Source organism: Ovis aries, chromosome 9 (genome assembly GCF_016772045.2).
Source record: "Ovis aries strain OAR_USU_Benz2616 breed Rambouillet chromosome 9, ARS-UI_Ramb_v3.0, whole genome shotgun sequence".
Classification (NCBI taxonomy): Eukaryota; Metazoa; Chordata; class Mammalia; order Artiodactyla; family Bovidae; genus Ovis; species Ovis aries.
In genome coordinates, this window is record NC_056062.1 from 36,378,510 (window position 1) to 36,387,822 (window position 9,313).

The window sequence follows — 9,313 nt, forward strand, 5'->3', positions numbered from 1 at the left end:
TGACCGTGTGACTGACTCTTCACCAAACCTCTAAGAAATCTCCCCCAAATGCTCGATCCTGGATGTCCTGTCACCATGCCTGTGTCTGCTCCAGAGATATCAGAGGAACATAACATTGCTGTGATGACCACACTGTTTGTTGTGAAGAACAAGGAAGAGGAAGGCCAAGGTCTGGGTCATCTGCAGAGAGAGGAGGCTCTTCGGTATAAAAAGGTGGACTTTGTCAATCTGGTGTGTTGAAGTGCTTCCTGACACACACCCGGGCTTCTTAGAGACTTGGGGACTCATGGCCAGGGTGGGGGTGTTTCCACTTTGTGGTTCATGGGCTTGGCAGCTGGAGCTGTCATCTCGTCTCCCTTGAAACATGGATGATATCCTGTAGAACCGCATTCCAGACCCTTGACAGCTTCTGTATGTAATTTCCACTTTTGAAGAATGTCTTTCACAAGCTCTGTGGACTACATTTCTTGGGAAAACAAGACCCAACAACAGTGCAGACAGCAGCACACCCTACATGGTCGCCGCTTCTGAGTTTTGTTCCTGGTGGGGGCATGACTCCAGCCCCTCACTAAATGAGAGGGCTCAGAGCAGTGTCTGGGTCACTTACTTGTATCTCTTCAGAAGCCCCTTTATTTATCCTTTCAGGATGGGCGTGGGGAGAAGATGTGGAAAGCGGAGGAAATAAGGGACAGGATGGGATGGGTGCGGCTGGTGATTGAAGGTAGGGGCAACCCTACTTTTTCCTAGCTGTCCTAAGCAGTGGGTTCTGGATAATTGCTTCAATGTAGAAGTCTCAGTTCTGCAACTGTGAAATGCCAATATTATACAGTTAACATGGGCCAGGAATCAGACGATGACTGTCAAAAGCTTAGCACGGTAACTGGACCATAGGAAGCACTGATAAATCTCACTTATTTTTATTCTGTGTCCCTCCCTTTTGAGGAGAAGGAAAAGCAAAACATACCCATGAACTCTCCATTCCAGGAGATTACATTTTGAAAATCAGAGATCTTAGACTTTGTTTTTGCTTCTCTAGACTAGTCTTTAGATCCGTACCACTTCCTTCCATGTTGTTGAACTTGTCATCTCAAAAACAGTATCCCGGTCTTGAGTAAGAGTTCCTTGGTGCTGAGTGATTGCAAAACTAATTATAGTAATTCTACTATCTGGGTATCTCTAAGGGAGAGGGCCAGCTGCGCAAGACTGTATGATTTGGCACTAGTAATCCTCCAGAGGAGAAGGCAATGGCACCCCACTCCAGTACTCTTGCTTGGAAAATCCCATGGACCGAGGAGCCTGGTAGGCTGCGGTCCATGGGGTCGCTAAGAGTCGGACACGACTCAGCAACTTCACTTTCTTTTTTCACTTTCATGCACTGGAGAAGGCAATGGCAACCCACTCCAGCACTCTTGCCTGGAGAATTGCAGGGACGGCAGAGCCTGGTGGGCTGCCATCTATGGGTTCGCACAGAGTTGGATAGGACTAGCAGCAGCAGCAATCCTCCAGAAGACAGTAGCATATTTGCAAAGATAGACAATTATATTAACTTGAAGAGTTTTTTTTCCGGAAATATTTATGATTCTGAAATTTTGAGTACTTCTCAGAACAATAAAACAAAGAATGGGATGGACTCAATTAGAAGAGTGTGAACACCTGAGAGAGAATGCATTTCTTACTGAAGCATGGGGTTCTTTGGAGAATAGAGTCAGACTTGACCAAGGAATTGGTTATGTTTAGATTAAATAAAATTTCTAGTTTACAGTTGTGAGAGGAGGTAAAGGAAGTAGAAGAAAGAATGGCCAAGTTTTAAAATTTTGCTGAAGTTTTGTACCTAGAGATGAGGAAATTAAGCAAGGAAAAGATTTAACACTCTGAAGGGTATGCTTTATGACCTGAGCATCAGAGAGGTATCTATCTTTTGGCATTCATTCATTTGTACAGCAAATATTTCTTTTTTATTTTCCAGCAACTATTTATTGAGTGTTTACAATGCCTTATACTGTCCTTGGAACTTAAGATTGATTACTGAACAAGATAGGCAAAAACCTGTACCCTCATGGGACTTATATGATTGGAGAAAGAGAGAATGAGTAAGCAATAAACACAATAAATAAACTATTATTAGATAGCTTATTAGAAAGTTGTAAGTGTTGTGACTAAAAGGACCATAAAGGCAAGAGAAGAGGGTCAAGGAGCAGTGGGTGTGGGATGGGAAGGGGGCATGGACGTACTGATTCAAGGGCAACAAAGCTCATTTCTGTGACAGCAGTTGGGGCCACCACCCAAATGGATGACTCTCCTTCTTGCTGTTCTGACCTCATTTTTCTAATGATCATCTCCTGGTTTAGTATGTGCAAGTAAAATAGGTCATACGAATGTCCCAGGGAGCGCAGGAATAAGAATTTAAGAACCTGGAAATCATAGGTAATGGAGGTGATGGAAACACACAGTGAAAAGCAGTGTCGAAGCTCCCCAGGGCCCAGGCAGCCAAAGCCCACAGGGTGCCATGAACTTGTAAACCACAGGCAGTGAGGAGTGAGTGCTCTTGTGGACTAACAGAGGCTCTGCAGGAAGGTTTGGGATTCAGAAACACTTCCGACAGGTCTACAGAGCACTAAACACCTTTGAAGAAAGAGATCTCTCCCCACAGGGGGATTCTAATACCTAAATGAGGAATGAAGTTAACTGCCCGCTGACGTGACCCCCCCCCCACCAGCACCTGCATGACTGCCTCAGTTTCTCCCTTTCCTCCAGGACGCGGCCCTGTACACCTGTGGTCAAGCTCAGAGGTGCAGCCAAGAGCTGGTGAAGGATGAGCAGGACACTCACTTGAGGTAGGAGGAATGTCACCCATAGATGGAAAGTAGAGGGAAGAAAGGCTTCCTTCCTTCGGAGGAAACAGGCTGTGTTGGCCACTGATGTGCATACTCAGTCTCTCAGTCGTGTCTGACTCTGTGACTTAATGAACTGTAGCCTGCCAGGCTCCTCTGTCCATGGGACTCTCCAGACAAGAATACTGGAGTGGGTTGCCATTTCCTCCTCCAGGGGATCTTCCTGGCCTGGGGATAGAACCCGTGTCTCCTATGTCTCCTGAATCGCAGGTAGATTGTTTACCCACTGCTGGGGGGCGAGCTAACTATTTATTGGACCTTCACCTCTGACAGAGGCAGGCAAACCTGATAAATCTGTCTCAATTGTGGAGGGCCCCTCTAGGCCAAAGAGAGAATCAAGCACCTCTGATCTACTGCTCTACATTTGTGTTGGAGACTGGGGTCCTGCTCCCCAATTCCCATCCCTGGGATGCAGAACCAGGTCAGAAGTGGAGGAGTGAGGCCCCTGTGGCAAATTCCGAGACCTTCCCAGGGCCACCCCCTTGCCTCTCCTGTGATTACGTGATGGCCGAGTGTCTGCATATCCGAGGACGTGACAGGACCAAGAGTGCTCTGATCACCTGCCTGGTTCAACAGGGTTTTTCCCCTTATGCTTCAAGCTGGCACTTGAAATCTCACCAAATAATGAAATAATTTATTGCTTCTTAGAATATGCTAGAGGCAGTGGTGTCTCCCTAAATGAGCCAAGTGAATGAGACAAGCTCATCTCTGTGCTTCAGAACCCTTGGCTAGCCCACCCACACAAGATGTCACTCAAGACAAAATATTTCACAATATAACACCTGAATTGAAGCAATGGAGACAGCCTGGGAGGGTCACAGGAGCTGTGCATCACCAGAGGAAGAGAGCAGTTTGTGTGTCCTCAGAAGGCGTGTGTGTGCTCAGTCGTGCCTGATTTTGCGACCCCATGACTGTAGCCCACCAGGCTCCTCTGTCCCTGGGATTCCCCAGGCAAGAATACTGGAGTGGGTTGCCATTTCTTCCTCCAGGGGATCTTCCTGACTCAGGGATGGAACCCTCATTTCCTGTATTTCCTGCATTGCAGGCGAGGTCTTTACCGCTGAGCCACCTGGGAAGCACATCCCCAGGCACATCAGGGCAAAAGAGGCAGCCGACATTTTTGCATTTTTTTCCCAAATTCGGGAGATTCTTTGCAGCAGAGTTTCTGCTCTGCCATCAAAAGGAGGGCTACAGGAAGCGTAAGGGACGTGTGTGAAGCGTTAGAAAGAAGGACACAGAGCAGGGGACATAGAAGCACGTTTATCTGAAGCTAAACCTTGTTTTACAGAGGCCGGCAGGATTTGCTGGCCTTGTGATACAACTCTGCCACCAGCTGCAGTTGTTCCATAACGCAGAAATGAGGAAGTGGTCCACGGAACTGTGCTTCTCCCCTTTGACTGTCCTCGCCTGGGTGCAAAAAAAGTTAACAAAGAGTATGTGTGTGTTAGTCACTCAATCATGTCCGACTCTTTGTGACCCCACGGACTTTAGCCTGTCAGGCTCCTCTGTCCATGGGATTCTCCAGCCAAAAATACTGGAGTGGGTTGCCATTACCTTCTCCAGGGAATCTTCTCGACCCAGGGATCGAACCTGGGTCTCCTGCATTGCAGGAAGATTCTTCGTCTGAGCCACTGTATACTCCGTGATTTATTCTAAACAAATTTGCTCCGGCACCCAGGTATTGCTCAAGCAGCCAACTCAAGCACTTATTTTTAAATGTGTATTTTTGACTTTAAACACTTAAATCCATTGTGGTCTATCATGTCAATATATATTCTGGCTTGCACACAGCTCTGAGACAGCCTGGTTACATTCCTTCAAGCATTCTGGGAAAGGCTCCTGCTGTTGTGGCCTCCCTGTCTGCAGCACAGATAGGTGAGCATCCAAACACTTTCCAGCAAGTTCTGAGTCGGCCTGTCTCCCTTCCCGAGAGCCAGCTTCAGGCCCCAATGGCAGGGCAGATGTACCAACCACGGAATTTGTTTTTCAGTTAGCACAAATAGAATCTGAGAACCAGTGTTTGTGTAGGGCAGTGAGCTCACATTCTGAAATATGAACAACTTTTAAATTTGTACCACTTCAATTGCAATTATTGGATCCAAGTTTTTCCTCATCTCATCTCCAATAACAACCTTGGAAGACCATTAGGGCAGCCACTAAGGCTCCTATTTTCATGGATGAGGAGACGGATGAAGAAATGAAGAAATAATAAGGGATGGCCCAGGGTCATAACATTCTATCCAAGCCAGTAGAGGGAGGAGTATTTTGCATATAACATGTTTGGTTTTATTTCAACTTGGGCTTCTGTGGTGGCTCAGACGATTAAGAATCTGCCTGCCAATGCAGGTGACCCAGGTTCGATTCCTGGGTCTAGAAGATCCCCTGGAGAATGAAACGGCAACCCAATCCAGTATTCTTGCCTGGAGAATTCCATGGACAGAGGGGCTTGGCAGGTTACAGTCCATGGGGTTGCAAAGAGTCGGATACCACTGAGCAACTAAGCACAAGCACATAAAATCTAGTGTGCATCTCATTTAATGGTACCTCAAGAGAATAAACTGACTTCAGGTAAACGCTTAAGACGCTCTGAACATGAGGCCAGTGAATATTTTTATATTATAAATATTGGCAGAAATTTTTATTGTTTTTATTAGTATCCCAACAATGAAAGCAGCTGAATAAAGGCTTTTTAATAAGTCCAATGGAACAGTTCAGGAGGGAAAAAAATGTTTCTCTGTCTACACATTACTGGATGGTGTGCCCTCCCAGTTCATCCAAGACATTCATTTAAAGGTTCTTGCTCTGTTCAGAGAAGATGGTAATTTGTAACGAGCTCCAGTCAAAGATGGAAACATGAATTCTGCCAGGAACATTTTTCAGAGATATTCCACTGTTATTAATTACAAGTTGTCTCCCAAATAAAGCGATATTGCTGTTATTCCTGCCATGTTGCTGCCACTGCATTTCCACTAATAGCAATAACTAATATTTTTAAAATGCTTACTACATACCAAGTGCTGTGCCAGGTACTTTTGTGAATATCTTGCATTTTCTCCTCATTTATTCTTTTCTTTTCTACGCTGTTGGTCAGATTTATTTACTTACTGGCTTCCCTGGTGGCTCAGATGGCAAAGAATCTGCCTGCAATGTGGGAGACTCAGGTTCAATCCCTGGGTTGGGAAGATCCCCTGGAGAAGGGAATGGCAACCCACTCCAGTATTCTTGCCTGGAGAATCCCATGGACAGAGGAGCCTGGCGGGCTACTGTCCATAGGGTTGCGAAGAGTTGAACATGACTGATCGACTAACACATTTTTTCTTAAGCAACTGAACCATTAAGCAATTACAGTTTTAACTCTCAACCTTTAATAATAGTATTATTCATTACATTTGAGTTTGACTTTCTCATGGGGGAAAAAAAAAACAAGCATAAACGTTTATACTATCCACCTCCTAGTCCAACAGCACAATTTCAGTAAGAAAGTCTTACTGATAATTAAACAATATGTATGATGATGGCAGAGAGATATCAACAGTGATTGTAAAATGGCATTCTTGTTAAGTCAAGAACTAGGATCTTTGACTCACTGCTCAATCCATTTCAATATCTGATTGGTATTACCCTCTAGATCTTCTGGTTTATTGCTTGGCAGCTAATGCACTATTTCTTCCTTGTAGAATGCTAAGGGTTCTTTATCAAGAACTAGAAAACTTTCACACTGAATATTGTCTTTTAGCTTCTTCTCATTATAACCCCTAGTTTCAAGTCTCTTGTACAAAACACTTGTCTGTTTTCAGCACAAATATTATATGTAACCAGAGTTCAGAGAAGAAATCACAACCATAGTAGTCATCAAGACCTCCACCTTCACTTATTTGGTTTTCTAACTTATCAACTGTTCTCTCTTCATCTAAAATGGGACAGTCAAACTCTTCAACAGAGTCATCGTATAACTGCCTGGTGAGCAGAAATCAGCATGGTCCACCCCGTGTTCTTTACTCATTTATTCTTCATAGCAGCCTTCATCCACAGAGAAGAAAACCTTTGACTTGAGTGGTTAAATAATTTGCAAGCGTGATAAGTCGTTTTAGTCATGTCTGACTCTTTGTAATCCTATGGACCATAGCCCACCAGGCTCCTTGGTCTATGAGATTCTCCAGGCAAGAATATTGGATTGGGTTTCCATTGCATTCTCTAGGAGATCTTCCTGACCCAGGGATTGAACCTAGGTCTCCCGCATTGCAGGCAGATATTTTTGTTTGTTTATTTTGATGTGGACCTTTTTAAAAAAAGTCTTTATTGGCTTTGTTAGAATATTGCTTCTGATATATATATATATATATATATATATATATATATATTTTTTTTTTTTTTTTTTTTTTGACCAGAAGGCATGTGAGATCTTAGCTCCCCAACCCGGGATTGAACCTGCAACCCCTGCGATGGAAGGCAAAGTCTTAACCACTGGACCGCCAGGGAAGTCCCTTGCAGACGAATTCTTTACTGTCTGAGCCACCAGGGAAGCTCATGTACTGGGCTTTCAAGTTTTGCCGATTTCTAGACGGCACGCTGATGGATATACACACCCTTGGAGCCAAGTGGAGCCCTTCATCTACTGCTGCTGCAAGAGTTGGAAACACCTGGATGGCTGCCAGAGGGACCCACAGCAGGGAGGTAGAAGGTGTGCATCTTGGACTCCATCCCAGAGGGCTGGAATGACTCCCAACACTACAAAAGGTCTCCTTGTACACAGCCTACCTAAGCTGACAGCCTCAGGGGTGAAGTGTGTACAGGGGTGAAGCGTGTAAATCAGTGTCAAAGGTGACGGTTTCAATAAGAGCCCAGCGACCAGCACGATACTAGCTGGTGAGAAGTGTCTGATGGATGAGGGTGCTTAGCAGTGGGGTACCCCGCCCAGCAGACATTTTGGGAGTGAACCTCCATGCTGTGTGCCCTTCGACAAGTCACTCAACCAGCCTAGTCTTTACTTCCCCTGTGCACTAACTCAACATTGGGCTTGTTGTCATCAATCCTTCCCTCCTCGTCCAAAATGCTCTTATCTCTGGTCTAAACTTGTAGAACCATTGATTTAATGACTTAAAAAACTGACTCTACTTTTCTTCCCAAGCTACTGAAAGTATAAAGGAAGAAAAGCTTACTCATAGCTAGAATTTGGTTTCCGATCCATTTAATTACAGCATTTAGAGATGTGTCATCCATCCGTAGTGGTAAGTCATGGTCAACTGTTTTATTAAGTCATTAGCTGTCTCATTGTGAAACCCCCAGTCTCTAATTAGCTAATTCTATTCCACCAGTATGTGTGAGGAGAGTCTGATTCTTCTATCCTCTGCATCTAAGTCCTAGAATAAACCCACGTTGTTCATAATCATCTTTTATTATGCTGTTTCAAAATTTTTCCGCTTCTGATTTTCTGATTATTTCTACATTTCCGGGCTATCGAATTGTGTATCATAGTCTTTCAGAACTAAAAGTGATTTTTAGAAATTATTTAATCCTGGCTTTGGTTGACTTAATTCAAAATTGAAAACAGGAAAGATTATAGTCTGCCAAAGGCCTACAGCTGGCTACTGGCAGATGCCTATCCCTTGACCTGCTGATTTTGGTGAGACTGGGGAGGCTCTGGCTCACTTGGAGGGCAGAGCCCTGTCTGATCTCAACTGAGAGGTGTGAACATCACCGCCTGGCCTCAGCAGCGCCCTATGGAGAGTCATGCATGTTTGTGTGTGCTCAGTCGCATCTCACTCCTTGCCATGCCCCCCCACCCCAGGCTCCTCTGTCCATGGGATTTCCCAGAGTGGCTTGCCATTGCTCCTCCAGGGGGTCTTCCTGACCCAGGGATCAAACCCACATCTCCTGCATTGGCGGGTAGATTCTTTACCATCAAGCACCTGGAAAGCTTATGCTTTCATGCGTATAGTGTGAGATAAAGACAGCAGTGAGGAAGAACAAAAGTGGAGTTGGGGATGTTTGGTCTCCTTTTCAACTGGGTAGAAGATGAATTCTGAGGATGAGTGAGAGGAGAAGGGATTTTACTAGGATTAAACAAAGCTCGAATGTCTTCAAATGCAAAAATATTTAGCCACTTGCCTCATTATGTGCCCAAATACATAATGTATTTTGGTTTTTGGTGAATGTACACAACTTTGTGGGAAGTACCAAACACAAAAGAACACACCTTAGCTGCTCTGGTAAGATTAGGTGGGGAGGGGACAGGTAGAGGCGGGGGTCCAACCTTCAAGGGGAAGTTGTAAACAGGTGATGGGAACAGAGAGGGGACAAGAGCTATAGGGTAGTAAGGACAGGAGGAAATCTGTAGTTGTGGGAACACCTTCAGGTTAGGGAGGTGGATTTAGGGTGATTTTACTTTGTAAATATTCTATTTTTTCACCTTGGTATATGTT